Below are 14,107 nucleotides of genomic sequence, written 5' to 3'. Positions count from 1 at the left end.
TAGGTCGTTGTTGCGGAGATATGTGGCGCCTATGGTTCCTTCCGTTGATCCTCCTGCTCCGGTGTTGGTTCAGGGGGAGTTGGAGTATGTGGTGGAGAAGATTTTAGATTCTCGTATTTCGAAACGGAAGCTTCAGTACCTGGTTAAATGGAAGGGCTATGGTCAGGAGGATAATTCCTGGGTTGTTGCCTCCGATGTCCATGCTGCCGATTTGGTTCGTGCCTTTCATTTGGCTTGTCCTGATCGGCCTGGGGGCTCTGGTGAGGGTTCGGTGACCCCTCCTCAAGGGGGGGTACTGTTGTGGATTCCGTTCTCGGGCTCCCTCCTGTGGTCGTGAATGGTACTTTGGTGAGTTCTGCCCTTGGATACCCTCTGGTGGCTTTGAGTGGAACTGCTGATCTTTGAGGTTGGCTTTCTCAGCTGCCCTCATTTATTGCTGCTGCTGGCTTCCCTATTTAACTCTGCCCAGGTCGTTAGTTCATGCCAGCTGTCAATGTCTCAGTACTGGTTCAGATCTCTCTTGGATTTCTCGGATGACCTGTCTACTCCAGCAGAAGCTAAGTCCTTGCTAGTTCATTTGCTGTTCATTGGTTTTTGAATATATTTCTCAGTACATGCTATGTTTCTAGTCCAGCTTGCTATTATGATATTTCCTTGCTAGCTGGAAGCTCTGGGGGTGCAGAGCTGCACCTCCAGACCGTGAGTCGGTGTGGAGGTCTTTTTGCACACTCTGCGTGGTTTTTGTAGTTTTTAATACTGACCGCATAGTTCCCTTTCCTATCCTCTGTCTATCTAGAGAAGATTCGGCCTCCTTTGCTAAAATCTGTTTCATTCCTGTGTTTGTTACTTCCCTCTTAACTCACAGTCAATATTTGTGGGGGGCTACCTTTACTTTGGGGAATTTCTCTGAGGCAAGGTAGGCTGCTATTTCTATCTTTAGGGGTAGTTAGCTCTTAGGCTGTGAAGAGGCGTCCAGGGAGAGTTAGGTACGCTCCACGGCTATTTCTAGTGTGTGTGATAGGATTAGGGATTGCGGTCAGTAGAGTTACCACTTCCTCAGAGCTTGTCCCAGGTTTTCCATTTTAACCATCAGGTCATTTCGGGTGCTCCTAACCACCAGGTCCAACAGATCACCAGTGACATTATGCACAGGAGCTCCGTATATCGTATACACTGTACAGGTAATACAGTGATCACTGGTGACATTACACAGGAACCCTGTATATAGTGTACAGGTATGCAGTGATCACCAGTGACATTATACACAGGAGCTCTGTATATAGTGTACAGGTAACACAGGAATCACTAATGATAGTATATACAGAGCTCCTGTGCATAATGTCAATGTACAGGCAATACATTGATCACCAGTGACATTATACACAGGAGCTCTGTATATAGTGTCAGTGTATAGGCAATACAGTGATCACCAGTGACATACACAGGAGATCTGTATATAGTATATAGTGCACAGGTAATACAGTGATAACCATTGACATTATACACAGGAGCTCTGTATATAATATACAGTGTATAGTGTCAGTGTACAGGTAAAACTCTGACTCACCAGTGACATCTCTTGAATGAAGTCCTTCATCTTCATCCAGTGCACAATGCCATCACTTCCAGCCAGGAGTCATCTCAGCAAAAAATAATACAGTTATCTAAAGCTCCGCTTCCAGATCATATTCCCCAACTTCTACATTATACCATAAGAAAAAAAGCGACATAGTGTTGCCTTGCACAGTAACAAGACCCCCACCCACTAGAAAACAGTATCCTCATAAATAAAATATATCACAGCAGTAAAAATATCCCTTGATAAGCGCCTGCAATATTAATGTCCCACATCGTGGTCCCCTTGTGTCTCATTCTTGGTCCCATATGAGCTCCCATCCTCCCCCATATGTTCTCCCATCCTGTCCCCAAATGATCTCCCATCCGGCCTCAAATGTTCTCCCATCTTGTCCCTATATGAGATCCCATCCTGTTCCCACATGAGCTCCCATCCTGGCCCATATGAGCTCCCATCCTGCTCCATATGATCTCCCATCCTGCCACCATATGACCTCCTATCCTTTCCTCATATGAGCTCCCATCCTGCCCCCAAGTGAGCTCCCATCCTTTCCCCATATGAGCTCCCATCCCGTTTCCATATGAGCTCACATCCTGTCCCCACATGAGCTCCAAACTGTCCCCATAAGATCTCCCATCATGTCCCCATATGTTCTCCCATCCTGTCCCTATATGTTCTCCTATTCTGTCCCCATATGAGCTCCCATGCTGTCCCCATATGAGCTCCCATCCTGCCCCAAATGTTATCACATCCTGTCCCCATATGAGCTCCCATCCTGCCGCAAATGTTCTCCCATCCTGTCCACATATGAGCTCCTTTCCTGCCCCTGTATAAGGGCTCCCATCCTGTCCCCATATGAGCTCCTATCTTGTCCCCATATGAGCTCCCATCCTGCCCCATATGAGCTCCCACCATCCTGTCCCCATAAGAACTCTCATCCTGCCCCATATGAGCTCCCGCCCTGACCCCATATGAGCTCCTATCCTGTCCCCATATGAGCTCCTATCCTGTCCCAATATGAGGTCCCATCCTGTCCCCATATGTTCTCCCATCCTGCCCCGTAAGAGCTCCCATCTTTCCCGATATGATCTCCCACTCTGTCCCCATATGAGCTCCCATTCTGTCCCTATATGAGCTCCCGTCCTGCCCCATATGATCTCTCACCCTGTCCCCATATGAGCTCCTATCCTTTCCCCATATGAGCTCCTATCCTGTCCTCATATGAGCTCCCATCCCCGTCCCCATATTTTCTACCATCCTGTCCCTATGTGAGCTCTTGTCCTGCCCCATATGATCTCCCACTCTGTCCCCATATGAGCTCCCGTCCTGCCCCATATGATCTCCCACCTTGTCCCCATATGAGCTCCCATCCTGCCCCTTATGATCTCCCACCCTGTCCCCATATGAGCTCCCATCCTATCTCCATATTTTCTCCCATCCTGCCCCAATTTGAGAGCCCATCCGGCCTCATATGAGCTCCTATCCTGTCCCCATATGAGCTCCCATCCTGTGGCTTTCAGTACAAAAATAAGTAAAACGTCAGTTGCTGGCCTGTGATTGGCTGACAGTTGTTAACTATTGCTGATATATATTTCAACTGAATGTGCATCCTCATATGCACATTCATTCAGTTGAAAATTATGGCAAGGAAAGAGGATTGCGGCGCCGCTTCTTGGCGGTTTGGGCAACCGCCTGCTATTTTTATCAAGCGGTGTCACTGAACTGGTTAGAGCCCCCTGAATACCATCACTGCAGCCGAATCCAATACCACCCAGACTTTCACCGGATCCTTGCCGATGGATGACAACACATAGGATCTCCTCAACCGAGAACATACATTTCGCCAATTTGACAAATAATTTATTGTCTCTGAGTATATGTAAGATCTGCCTGAAATCTACCTGAAGTGACTCAAGGTCAGCTGAATAAATTAATATGTAATCCAGATAGATAACCACAAATCTGCATACCAGGTGACTAAAGGTACCGTCACACTAAGCGACGCTGCAGCGATACAGACAACGATGCCGATCGCTGCAGCGCCGCTGTTTGGTCGCTGGAGAGCTGTCACACAGACCGCTCTCCAGCGACCAACGATGCCGAGGTCCCTGGGTAACCAGGGTAAACATCGGGTTGCTAAGCGCAGGGCCGCGCTTAGTAACCCGATGTTTACCCTGGTTACCAGTGTAAAATGTAAAAAAACAAACAGTACATACTTACATTCGCGTCCCCCGGCGTCCGCTTCCTGCACTGACTGAGTGCCGGCCCTAACAGCAGAGCGGTGACGTCACTGCTGTGCTGTGCTTTCACTTTACGGGCGGCGCTCAGTCAGTGCAGGAAGCGGACGGCGGGGGACGCGAAGGTGAGTATGTACTGTTTGTTTTTTTACGTTTTACACTGGTAACCAGGGTAAACATCGGGTAACTAAGCGCGGCCCTGCGCTTAGTAACCCGATATTTACCCTGGTTACCATTGTAAAACATCGCTGGTATCGTTGCTTTTGTTGTCAAACACAACGATACACGGCGATCTGACGACCAAATAAAGTTCTGAACTTTCAGCAACGACCAGCGATATCACAGCAGGATCCTGATCGCTGCTGCATGTCAAACACAACGATATCGCTATCCAGGACGCTGCAACGTCACGGATCGCTAGTGATATCGTTTAGTGTGACGGTACCTTAAGATGTCATTTACAAAGTGCTGAAAGACAACGGGCGCGTTCGTCAACCCAATTTGCATCACCAGGTTCTCATAGTGTACCTCAGGCATATTGAATGCTGTTTTCCACTCATCTCCCTCTTTCATGCGAATGAGATTATACAACCCTGAGATCCAGTAGTTTTGAAAACCATTTTGCTCCAACCATCTGATTAAAGAGGTCCGGGATGAGAGGGAGCGGACATGGATCCCGGACCGTGATCATATTGAGTTCGCAGAAACCCCCATCTTTTTTCTTTACAATAAAGAACCCCGCAGCAATGGGGGATGAGGATTGTCTGATATGACCCTTTGCCAAACTTTCTGCGATATAGTCCTTCATGGCTTGCCTCTCTGGAAGGGAGATATTATGCAGTCTGCTCTTAGGCAGTTTGGCCCCAGGAGCAAGATTAACAACGTAGTCATAAGGATGATGTGGAGGAAGCTCTTGGCACCCCTGCTCCAAGAACACATCCCCAAAGTCAGACAGGTATTTCGGCACAGACTGGGTATCCAACCCAGCAAGCCGGGTACCCAACCAGTGTCCTTGACAATACTCAGTCCACTTTACCACTTCCCGAGTCTGCCAATCTACCACATGATTGTGCAGAGTGAGCCAAGGAAGGCCAAGAACCACAGGTGAGAGCAGACCCTCTAGCACATAAAAGTCTATTAACTAAGAGTGCATGGCCCCTACCTGAAGGTGTAAACCTCGGACGACTTGAGTAAAATACCCCTGTCTCAAAGGGGCAGAGTTGATGGCGATTATGGGTATGGGTCAGGACAGAGTATATGGATTGAGGCCTTGGACCTGGATGAACCTAGCATCGATCAAGTTAAACCCCACCCAACTGTCCAGAAATGAAAACACATCCACCTTAATTTCACCCAAGTGAATTTCGGCTGGCAGAAAAAATTGTGTCCTAACCACAGAGGTGATGAGTACACCCAGGTTGCTAACCTCCTCGGAAGCCAGGCCTCTTAGTTTTCCGGCGGCTGTTTACTGTGAGGTCGTGAAGGACACGTGCCCACGAAATGGCCTGTTTTACCACAGTAAAAACACACTCCACCTTTGCGCTGAACAACAGACAGTTTTCCAGAGTGAGTTGCCACACCCACCTGCATGAGTTTCTCAGATGACTCAGTCCAATCTCCCTTGGCTCCAGACCTCCCACATATAGGGATGTCTTCCTATGTCTCTGGCGAAGACGGCGATCAACCCGTATTTCCAAAGACATGGCCGCCTCAAGTGAGACTAGAGTTTCATACAATGCTAAGGCTGGGTTCACATTGCGTTATAGGCATCCGTTAGACGGACTACGTTACACCGCGGCACAACGCGGTGTAACGCAGTCCGTTAACGCCGCCATTAAGTTCTATGTCGGACGTATCGCTAGCGCACGCCCACAATGGGCGTGCACTAGCGATGTGCCGTCATTGAGTGATGGACCCTTTGATGCGGGCTGCAGCATTTCCGGGTCCGTCACTGCTAGCGCAGATAGAGCATCTGCTAGCTATATCTGCGCTAGCGCGACGACATATCGGTACTTGCGTTAACAGCAGCCCATTAATGCATGTGTTGAACAGGCTGCTGTTAACGTAATGTGAACCCAGCCTAAAGCATCCTTCATCCTTACTGTAAGCCACTCACAGAACTGGCTATAGAGTGTGGGGTCATTCCACTTAGTGTCCGTGGCCCACCTCTGAAACTCCTTGCTGAAGTTGGCACAGTGTGGACTCAGCCAAGGAGATGCAGTCTGGGTCTTCATATATAAGGCACAGCGCCCAAAAAAATGTCTCCACCGTATGAAGCAACTGGGAGTCAGACGGGAGAGAAAACGTTTATGATTGGGGTAGCCCCTGAAGAAGGGATATTACTATCCCCATGCATTGCTCCTTTGTACCTGAGGAAACCGGATGTAACCTAAAGTACAGTTTACAAGCCTCTCTGAAAACAACAAACTTGTCACAACACCCAGAGAACCTGTCAAGCAAAGTGATCTTGTGCTCCACTACGGGCTGCCTGGGAGTCATGATTCCTACACCAGATGTATTAAGATGCTGCAAATCAACCGGGCGCATATCTGCCACCTACAGACTGAGCTGCTGCAGTTGTCCTGTCAGAGCAGTTATAGGACACATAATGCATAAAAAAAATGGTTACGGTCAGAGCTAAAGTCACGACTCAGCTGTCGAGTGACCCGGGACCAGGTGCTCCTTTCCTGTCCCTAACACTAGGGGGTGCCCTAGCTCACCCTATTTCCCAGGATACTCCTGAAGGTGAAGATGCCGGGGCCTCCATCCTTACCTTATCTCCTGAATCAGGCCTCTGTCTGTTCCCTTCCTCCACCCAGGGAAGAGGGGAGCTGCCGTGCACTGCAGTACACCAACCTGACGAACAAGGCAACATGAACAAGGGGTAACTGAAAATACCAGGCATACAAATATTCACTCACATATAACAGAGCAATGCACCAGTTAGTAGAGGACAGGGAAAAAACAAAGTATGAGGAGAGAAGAGAATTATCACACTTACAAACCCGTGCAACTCCTCCAAACTCCTCCTATAAGCACCTCTCCTCCAAGCCATGCAGCATAAGCTAGCTCTGACAATGTGTTTCAATCAGGAAACAGAACATATAGGAGATAGGAGTAACTAACCGAGCTCAGTTGAAAGCTCACACTCCCAGAGCTCCCAACGTGGCCAATTAACCCCTGTTCTGCCAAAAGAAATTAACACCATTTAAAAAGAAGTTGAAGTGCTTCTTTTCAGCGTGGTAGTAGGAGCAATCAGACACTGTGGTCTTCTGGCTCCTCTCTGTTGCAGTAACCCTGTGACACTGCCATTAACTACTTACAATGCAGGATGGAGCCAGGGGTTATATGAGGCTATATTATGATGTGTTGACATGATGAGAATGGGAGTTGCACTGTGGGGATCCCCCCTTACTGTTTGGTTACAAGTAGTGATGAGCGAACGTGCTCGAATGATGTGTTATCCGAGCATGCTCGTGTGCTAATAGAGTATCTTCGGTGTGCTTGAATACTATATTCGCGTCGCTGTGGCTGCATGTCTCGTGGCTGCTCGACAGCAACAATGCAGGGATTGCCTAACAAACAGGCTATCCTTGCATGTATTGCGGCTGTCAAACAGCCATGAGATATGCAGCTTCGGCGAATCGAATATAGCATTCGAAAACACTGAAGATACTCTATTAGCACACGAGCATGCTCAGATAACACCTCATCCGAGCACGTTCGCTCATCACTAGTTACGAGGGATACACGCAATACCATCTGAGTGTTAGAAGGAAATGATGTCAGACACCAAAGGCGTTTCTGATTTTGGCATGGAGTATATAAAATCCACATTGCACCGCTTCAGTGCCTTTGTTAGTATCTTGATAGTCGTGCAGCACTCTGCCGATACGATAAGGCCCCTTTTAGTCCCGATGACTATATTATGGTATTATGGTTCTAATTTTTGAACCTTCTAATAATCCCAAACACATATTTACACTCCCTTGATGAGTCCACTGTAATCGGTGGATGTAATGCGTCTGGAGGAAATTAAAGGACATTATAAAGGGCAGGACCATACTTGGGGACTGACACGGTGCACGACAGGGTAGCTCATTAGCACCTTACACCCCTCACTTCTCCTGTGATTATGGACGGCTTGCTCGGGACACCGAAGGGTTTGAAACCGAGCCATTTTTTACTCGCGCACTGCTGATTTTCTGAGCACTTTATATTACAGTTGTTGTTGTATTGTTTGTCCAAATATAGGTTTCACCTGTTTTTAGACTATATATTATATTAAAAGATAAGTCTTAATCTCCTACAATTATCTATCCTTGCTGGTACTACGACGACGTATAGCACTTTGCTCCATATGGTGCATCTATGTATTCATATAATACAAATATGAAATAAAATATAATTCACTTTTCGCTCTTTAGCTTGTTCGAAACCTCGTCCATGTGAAGAAAGAAAAATTCCAGCATGAGAAAAGTCCTATGTTCAGGATGTAGCTCATTAAATGAAAACTCGGAGGACGGACAACGACTTGGGTAACATATTATGTTTCCAAAAGCAATTATAGAGACGGTAAATTAGATGTCTTTTATTTATCATTAGAACATATTGTACCGAGTACATCTGAGGCTCGGGGCTAAAATTAATGATCCCCGTCTTCAGGCCGAGGATGAATTGCAGCACATTAATATAATCAGGATATGACTGTTACTTCAGCTTTATCATTTTATTAAATGATAAAATTCTTAAATGTAAGGATTAGCTACTAGAGTGGTAATGGTCACAAATGGCGTCTTTACTCTGATGATAAATCGAGCAGGAGACTTGGATTTACAGTAAATATTTTAGGCCTCAAATATGGCCTTAGCAACCAATCAACACTCAGCTTTCGTTTTATAAACAGCTCCAGTAAAATAAAAGCTGAGTTGTGATTGGTTGCTATGGACAACAAAGCCTGTTTTAATAAATCTACCTCTTATTCTTTCCTTTCTTTTCTTATCCTCGACTCTGTCATGTTCACTTTTCATTTAATGATATGCCAGTTGCTGAGTGTTTTAATTATTCACATTTTTTGTGAGCTTAGACTTTTGTGGATATTCAGGTTTTTCATAATAAGACATAGTATCCTTATGAAGATGGTCCTGGTCTTTAATCCAATGCTATTGTAGATTTTACGGTGCAGGATTGTTGTTGTGGGGCCTTTTTTTACCTCTTGGATGAGTCATCGCTGTGCTCTTGGGGTTATTTTGGTCAGCCGGCCTCTCCTGGGAAGGTTCATCACCACTGTTCCATGTTTTCGCCATTTGTGGATAATGGCTCTCACTGTGGTTCGCTGGTGTCCCAAAGCTTTAGAAAGGGATTTATAACCTTTTGCAGACTGATAGATCTCAATTACTCTGTTTCTCATTTGTTCCAAAATGTATTTGCATTGTGGCATGATGTCTAGCTGTTGAGGATCTTTTGGTCTACGTCACTTTGTCAGGCAGGTCCTAGTTAAGTGATTTCTTGATTGAGAACAGGTGTGGCAGTAATCAGGTCTGGGTGTGGCTAGGAAATTTAATCTCAGCTTTCCAAAGATATGATAAACCGCAGTTAATTTATGTTTTAAGGGAGGAGGTGTAGGGTAATCACTTTTTTAAACAGGGCCCTGTAGGTTTGGATTTCTTTTTCGCTTAATAATAAAGATCTTCATTTAAAATCTGGATTTGTGATTAATAGTGTTATCTTTGTCTAATATTTACATTTGTTGGGTGATCTGAAACATTTAAGTGTGACAAACATGCAAAAGAATAGAAATACAGGATGTGGACTAACACTTTTTCACACAACTGTGTTTATCTATATCTACAGTGCCTTGCAAAAGTATTCGGCCCCCTTGAACTTTTCAACCTTTTCCCACATATCATGCTTCAAACATAAAGATACCAAATGTAAATTTTTGGTGAAGAATAGTGTTGAGCATTCCGATACCGCAAGTATCGGGTATCGGCCGATACTTGCGGGTATCGGAATTCCGATACCGAGATCCGATACTTTTGTGGTATCGGGTATCGGTATCGAAACAACATTAATGTAAAAATGTGTAAAAGAGAGAATTAAAATAAAAAATATTGCTATACTCACCTCTCCGACGCAGCCTGGACCTCACCGAGGGAACCGGCAGCGTTGTTTGCTTAAAATTCGCGCGTTTACTTCCTTACGTGAAGTCCCGGCTTGTGATTGGTCGCGTGCCGCCCATGTGGCCGCGACGCGACCAATCACAGCAAGCCGTGACGTAATTTTAGGTCCTTCAGGATTTTAAAATTACGTTCTGGCTTATGATTGGTCGGGACGCGACGCGACCAATCACAAGCCGTGACGTCACGGGAGGCTGGACACGCGCGCATTTTAAAATGCGCGCGTGTCCAGCCTCCCGTGACGTCACGGCTTGTGATTGGTCGCGTCGCCCATGTGACCGCGACGCGACCAATCACAAGCCAGAACGTAATTTTAAAATCCTGAAGGACCTAAAATTACGTCACGGCTTGCTGTGATTGGTCGCGTCGCGGCCACATGGGCGGCACGCGACCAATCACAAGCCGGGACTTCACGTAAGGAAGTAAACGCGCGAATTTTAAGCAAACAACGCTGCCGGTTCCCTCGGTGAGGTCCAGGCTGCGTCGGAGAGGTGAGTATAGCAATATTTTTTATTTTAATTCTTTCTTTTACACATTAATATGGATCCCAGGGCCTGAAGGAGAGTTTCCTCTCCTTCAGACCCTGGGAACCATCAGGGATACCGTCCGATACTTGAGTCCCATTGACTTGTATTGGTATCGGGTATCGGTATCGGATTAGATCCGATACTTTGCCGGTATCGGCCGATACTTTCCGATACCGATACTTTCAAGTATCGGACGGTATCGCTCAACACTAGTGAAGAATCAACAAGTGGAACACAGTTGTGAAGTTGAACGAAATTTATTGGTTATTTAAAATTTTTGTGGAAATTCAAAAACTGAAAAGTGGGGCGTGCAATATTATTCGGCCCCTTTAACTTAATACTTTGTTGCGTCACCTTTTGCTGCGATTACAAGTCCCTTGGGGTATGTCTCTATCAGTTTTGTACATTGAGAGACTGAAATTCTTGCCCATTCTTCCTTGGCAAACAGCTCGAGGTCAGTGAGGTTTGATGGAGATCGTTTGTGAACAGCAGTTTTCAGCTCTTTCCACAGATTCTCGATTGGATTGAGGTCTGGACTTTGACTTGGCCATTCTAACACCTGGATACGTTTATTTGTGAACCATTCCATTGTAGATTTTGCTTTATGTTTGGGATCATTGTCTTGTTGGAAGACAAATCTCCATCCCAGTCTCAGGTCTTTTGCAGACTACAACAGGTTTTCTTCAAGAATGGTCCTGTATTTGGCTCCATCCATCTTCCTATCAATTTTAACCATCTTCCTTGTCTCTGCTGAAGAAAAGCAGGCCCAAACCATGATGCTGCCACCATATTTGACAGTGTGGATGGTGTGTTAAGGGTGATGAACTGTGTTGCCTTTACGTCAAACATATCGTTTGGCATTGTTGCCAAAAAGTTGGATTTTGGTTTCACTTGACCAGAGCACCTTCTTCCACATGTTTGGTGTGTCTCCCAGGTGGCTTGTTGCAAACTTTAAACAACACTTTTTATGGATATCTTTGAGAAATGGCTTTCTTCTTGCCACTCTTCCATAAAGGCCAGATTTGTGCAGTGTACGACTGATTGTTGTCCTATGGACAGACTGTCCCACCTCAGCTATAGATCTCTGCAGTTCATCCAGAGTGATCATGGGCCTCTTGGCTGCATCTCTGATCAGTCTTCTCCTTCTTTGAGATGAAAGTTTAGAGGGACGGCCGGGTCTTGGTAGATTTGCAGTGGTTTGATACTCCTTCCATTTTAATATGATCGCTTGCACAGTGCTCCTTGGGATGTTTAATGTTTTGGAAATCATTTTGTATCCAAATCCGGCTTTAAACTTCTCCACAACAGTATCACGGACCTGCCTGTTGTGTTCCTTGGTCTTCATGATGCTCTCTGTGCTTCAAACAGAACCCTGAGACCATCACAGAGCAGGTGCATTTATATGGAGACTTGATTACACACAGGTGGATTCTATTTATCATCATTAGGCATTTAAGACAACATTGGATCATTCAGAGATCCACAATGAACTTCTGGAGTGAGTTTGCTGCACTGAAAGTAAAGGGGCCGAATAATATTTCACGCCCCACTTTTCAGTTTTTGAATTTCCACAAAAATGTAAAATAACCAATAAATTTCATTCAACTTCACAACTGTGTTCCACTTGTTGATTCTTCACCAAAAATTTACATTTGGTATCTTTATGTTTGAAGAATGATATGTGGGAAAAGGTTGAAAAGTTCCAGGGGGCCGAATACTTTCGCAAGGCACTCTATACATATACACGCAGACATAGACACACAAATATACACACACACACACACACTGTGTGTGAGTGCTGCAATGTATGTCATATGAAAATAAGATGTTTTTTTAGCAGATTTGATTAGATTATTAAGTGGGATATACAATGTTTTGATCTCTTTTTTATTAGATTTCATTTTATTTCTTTTATTGGTTTACATGGTAAGTAATTTTACATTTAGGTACATTGACTCCGCAATTACAGTTTAGATAAGCTCATTAATAATTTATTTTTTTAATCTATTTTTTTTTTTATTATAAAGACGATGCTTCAAACTTATATTATTTTATTTTTTTTATTACTTTTTACTTTAGTATTTAGTGCTCTAGGTAACTTGAATCTGTAATTGCTTGAGCACTTGTACTATATGCAGCAAAACTTCAATATTGCAGTTAAGTCAAAGCGTCCCCTCAAACACCAGACTCGGACTCTACAGCTGTCTCCGTACCCCCTATGACTCATACCTAGGATAGATGTGAAAAGGCTGAAAGATACAGTTATATGAAAAAGTTTGGGCACCCCTATTAATCTTAAGCTTAATGTTTTATAAAAATTGTTTTTTTTGCAACAGCTATTTCAGCTTCATATATCTAATAACTGTTGGACACAGTAATGTTTCTGCCTTGAAATGAGGTTTATTGTACTAACAGAAAATGTGCAATCTGCATTCAAACAAAATTTGACAGGTGCATAAGTATGGGCACCTCACCAGAAAAGTGACATTAATATGTAGCAGATCCTCCTGTTACAAAAATAACAGCCTCTAGTCGCTTCCTGTAGCCTTCAATGAGTTCCTGGATCCTGGATGAAGGTATTTTTGACCATTCCTCTTTACAAAACAATTCCGGTTCAGTTAAGTTTGATGGTCGCCGAGCATGGACAGCCCTCTTCAAATGATCCCACAGATGTTCAATGATATTCAGGTCTGGGGACTGGGATGGCCATTCCAGAACAGTGTAATTGTTCCTCTGCATGAATCCCTGAGTAGATTTGGAGCGGTGTTTTGGATCATTGTTTTGCTGAAAGATCCATCCCCTGTGTAGCTTCAACTTTGTCACTGATTCATGAACATTATTGTCAAGAATCTGCTGATACTGAGAGGAATCGATTGCACATTTTCTGTTAGTACAATAAACCTCATTTCAAGGCAGAAACATTACTGTATCCAACAGTTATTAGATATATGAAACTGAAATAGCTGTTGCAAAAAAAACAATTTTTATAAAACATTAAGCTGAAGATTAATAGGGGTGCCCAAACTTTTTCATATGAAGGAACAGATGATTGGCCTTGGGGACACCAAAACATCCAACACCGCGGAGACACCATCACGTGTTTCTCAACGCAGTGATCCAGAACACTGCCCCCATCCCTTATGGGAAATATGCAAATGCATGTAGGATAGCTGCGGAGACACCATCACGTGTTTCTCAATGCAAGCAGTGAATAGCCAGACCTTTCCCCGGGAAGGAACAACCACGGGAAGGGCAGCATCCAATAAAGGAAAACATCCAATACAGGAAAACCACCTATGCCAAGCATGGTATCCATCCACAGACAGCTGTTTCGGGGTGTTTGCCCCTCATCAGTGTGGAGTAGGAATCTGGCTATTAGGAGCAGTGCCTAGAAAAAGGCTGTGAAGGAACAGATGATTGGCCTCGGGGAGACCAAAACATCCAACACCGCGGAGACACCATCATGTGTTTCTCAACGCAGTGATCCAGAACACTGCCCCCATCCCTTATGGGAAATATGCAAATGCATGTAGGATAGCTGCGGAGACACCATCACGTGTTTCTCAACGCAAGCAGTGAATAGCCAGA

The 14,107-nt window shown here is 44.8% G+C and overlaps 1 long non-coding RNA gene across 1 annotated transcript in view; it reads left to right on the top strand.

Moving 5' to 3' along the window:
• The first annotated feature begins 3,236 nt into the window (after positions 1 to 3,236).
• Positions 3,237 to 14,107, top strand: part of LOC143769598 (uncharacterized) — an 81,191-nt gene continuing 70,320 nt past the window's right edge. The window contains exons 1-2 of the long non-coding RNA XR_013214429.1: positions 3,237 to 3,492; positions 8,241 to 8,388. This is a non-coding gene — a long non-coding RNA (uncharacterized LOC143769598). The remainder of the gene's footprint in view (positions 3,493 to 8,240; positions 8,389 to 14,107) is intronic.

This window comes from Ranitomeya variabilis, chromosome 4, assembly GCF_051348905.1.
Source record: "Ranitomeya variabilis isolate aRanVar5 chromosome 4, aRanVar5.hap1, whole genome shotgun sequence".
Taxonomy (NCBI): Eukaryota; Metazoa; Chordata; class Amphibia; order Anura; family Dendrobatidae; genus Ranitomeya; species Ranitomeya variabilis.
Note: the sequence above shows the minus strand (reverse complement) of the source record. Positions and strands in the feature narration are given on the sequence as shown.